Source organism: Montipora capricornis, chromosome 11 (genome assembly GCF_036669925.1).
Source record: "Montipora capricornis isolate CH-2021 chromosome 11, ASM3666992v2, whole genome shotgun sequence".
NCBI lineage: Eukaryota > Metazoa > Cnidaria > Anthozoa > Scleractinia > Acroporidae > Montipora > Montipora capricornis.
Window position 1 is genome coordinate 5,335,212 of NC_090893.1, and position 3,912 is coordinate 5,339,123.

A 3,912-nucleotide genomic window follows, 5' to 3' on the forward strand; every position below is an offset into this window, starting at 1 on the left:
TTGCGTTGAAGGCGTGCTCTAACCAACATGATTTCTTCCCTAAGTTAACGATTACTGTTAAATCGTAATTTGCTTTGAATTTACTATTATCGTTTATTTAGAACACTGTGTCCCAGGACTTGTGGTAGCAGAGAAAATAATAGCATCTGTGTAGCCGTAATGAAGGAGAAAATAAGAAAATAAAAGAATATACCCGTGGATTGGATTTGAACCCAGAGCTTCAACTCTATAGGAACTGCTTCTTTCCGCATCACCACTGAAGATCAAGACACCGAACTTTCAAAAAAGCATTTAAGTCTCCCATATATTATCGCTGCTTCACCTAGATTAAAAATTTAGGCCCAAGCTTTCTGATAACTGATGATGTTTAGCCTTGTCGTGAAGTTTGGAAACCGAACCTTTTGCAGCGTTTCATATTGTTTGTTGCCGAGTGATGATACAGCATTATATAATGTCCCTGAGTAGCTAGCGGAGTGAGTAGTCAATTGGTTCGGTGACGGGTTATCAACAGTCCCAGGTTCGAGTCCCATGTCCATACACTTGGGTTGTCTTTTGAAAAACACATGGACCATTTCCAAGCTTTCAATCAATATCAAGCTTTCAGTCTTCTAAATTAACGATAATAGGTACGGAGCAAATTACGAATTAACGATAATAGTTGATTCAAGGTCGACAATGGGTTGGCTAAAACTCCGAATATCCTTTGTTAGTATATACTAAAACAGTGGATAGCGTTGAACTCGCGCGCTGATTGGCTACTCAAACTCCGGATATCCTTTGCTATTCACCTCCGAGCAATTGGCGCTGAATTCGCGCCAGAAAATGTTAAAATCATCTTTATGTGCTATGTTATCGCACTGTTTTAGTATATACTAAAACAACTATTCACCTCAGTGTCGGTGGCTAGTGGTGGATATTTACCTTGCCGCTTCGCGGCTCGGTAACACTAGCCACCTCTACTTCAGTGAATAAGCTCCGAGAAACTCGCGAGCGATTTGCGCCCGAAAATATTGTGATCGTTGCGGGAATAAATGAGTTCAAATCATCTTTTTGTGCTATATTATCTCATTGTTTAAGTCAGTACACCAAAAAAAAAAAAAAACTGTTCACCCCTAGTGTCGGTGGTTAGTGGTGGATATTTACTTTGCCGCTTTGCTGCTCGGTAAATGTCCACCTCTAGCCACCTCCACTTCGGTGAATAGTTTGTTAACTAGCCCATTGGTTAAAATCTTTCCCAACTACTGTAACATTCCATCTGAAATGATTAGTGGATTTTTACTTCATTCGGCAGGTCCACCACGTTTGTGAAAAGCCGGATTGAAACGCTTCTATAAACAGAGCTACAAGATGTAACAACAACACCCCGAATTTTCTTCGGTCCTGCCTTTCTGTGAGTGCGTTCTTAAGGCGTAAAAATAATAACAGGAGCTGTCATGCACAATCGAACACAATCCACCGAAACCAATGGAAGCGGAAGTTTTCGTCCATCCTTATCCTTAGACGTCATGTATGTGGAACTAGATGCTTCTGTGAAGCATACACTGGCTTGCCTGTGATACGTGCTACAGAAAATCAGGAGGCACTGAATTGTGTGGTATTGAAATACAGCATTCCAGTCTCTGAAGAATAACAAATAAAAGAGAAGCGAGAAACATTGGCTTCTGGGCTGACATGTTGATAATTTTCAAGTTCCCTCACAACTTCTTTTCACCACAAGTGTGCCCTATGAGCATCCGAAAACTTTGTAATACTAAACTTCACTGAAGTCAAGCCCTGTTTCGCGGGGTTAGTGTTGGGATGGGAGACCAAAACAATAAACCCCTCATAAAAAACAGAAACATCTGACCGAAAATACTATTAACGCTAACAAATGCGAACTCAGCAAGGTACAGATTCTGTTAGCTTGCTTTATGCAAAACAAATATTGATGAAAAAGCAAATAAATATTGATACACAGTTTTCAGAAAGAGCAGAAGGAAGTTTCCCGGACGGTCGATCGAGAATAAAATATTTACGACATGAAAACAACATTAATTTTGAACCGTGAATATAGAATATAAAAAGTTACGATCAGCGACAAACAATTTGGGAGATTTTTGCTACGCTCAAGTAAATTGCAAAATCAAAAGTGACATGGCCGGAATTCAGCGGGCGCCGTGATTAAGTTACCGCGGCATGTTTACTCGCCAAACAGTGAAGCATCTGTGTCAAATGATGGCAAGATACCGGGTTTTTGTAAGTTTCTTTTTCTGTCAAGTGTTATAAAGTTTGACAATGAAATGAGCGAAGTCAAAACAAAGATCACAATCGCCCAACTCTTGTTTATGCAAAGTCAAAATTTACTCTCCAAGACGCGTACGAAGTTATTTATCACCAGGTAATTCCATCATTTTGGAAATAGCAGCTACTTTATTATTCATCTGCGTCACAAGTTTTCACTGATTTTGGGCCTCATTTTGTTGAAACTCAAGCACGCTTCCAACAGGCCTGTGAACCCTTCCTGCTTACAGAGCAATACTAAAAAACTTCTCCCATATCACATTTGAACCTTAAGCTCGAAAATTCAATACACAACATGATATCATAATTCACAAAGGCAGAAAATACTACAGAATCCTTTTCCAGCGAAAATTTTATTGAAACAAACAACATATTTGCTCTTAGAGGTGAAAACCTCTTCCTATTTCATTGCGTGCGTGAAGACAAGAAACTCAATTGTGTCAAATTACCATGTACTTCAGGTAAATACTGCTCACTTTGATTTCGTCTCGACGGGCGATAGATTGTTGTCGAAGTCCAGTACTCGTCGCTTTTGAGATTCATGCCTAGTTTATCCAACTGAATTTCCATTATTGAGCTCCATAAGGGTATATTTTGTTTAAGGATCCACTAAAACGCCATTCGCGTTGCATGACTTTCGACGCCATTGCAGGCTAAGTCGATGATTCTACTGTGTCCACCAGAGAAATCTACGCAGTTCCACTACCCTCTCGATCCTAAGAAAATACTCGCAGAAGGCTCTATACACAAAGACACCACTTACCAGGGGAGTGACAGGCAAGACTTTTACCGACACGGAAAAAAAAAAAAAAAAAAAAAGAAAAAAAAGAAAACAAACAAACTAAACGCAGACCTCGACTGGGTTTGCCCATAGGCAACCCAGTAAATAGTGATAACAGTGGTAAAAATACAAATTTTCCTTCATAACAACCCTACTGGAAAGCGAGCGACTTGTGTACTTCTTTAGCCAACATGGGCCACGTGAACACAGCGTAGTCAACGAAGTTCGGATGGCTGTCGAAGGTTTTTCACACCAACCCGGCTCGAATCCTTCTGCCTTTCTATCGTTGATCTCCCAACCGATCCTCAATGTGATTACGTGCGCTTTTCTTTGCGTACTCAGTTCCTGTTACTCTGGTTTAAAAAAAGAACATCGCACAGAATCCCAAATTTCCGGACATTTACTTACAGCCGAGAAAAAGTCTCGTTCTGTAATATTAAGAAGCAAGCGCAATTACGGCACTTTTACATTGGTTTACATTTACCCGCGTTGACCTCCATATAGGGAGTAGAGCTTTGCTCATTAACTTGAAGAGGTGTGAAACGAAAACAAAAGACGGGAAGACTATTGCTTTTCTTCGTTTTCGTATCCCATCGCAAACCGATCTAATTTCTCATGTTTGCTTTGGGAATCCTTTTCTAAAGTCTGTATGATCGTAGACGATTCACACCTTTTAGGAACACAAAAAAGTGAATCTCTCGACTGACTCATTTTGGCAAAATGGTGCATTTTCTTTGTAATGAAAGCTAGTTGAGCCATTACTAGCGTTTGAATTGCGCGCGTGAGAGCCCTCTGAATAAATGACGATGTCCGGCCATTCTGCGCGATGACTCGTTTACTGATCACTTCAG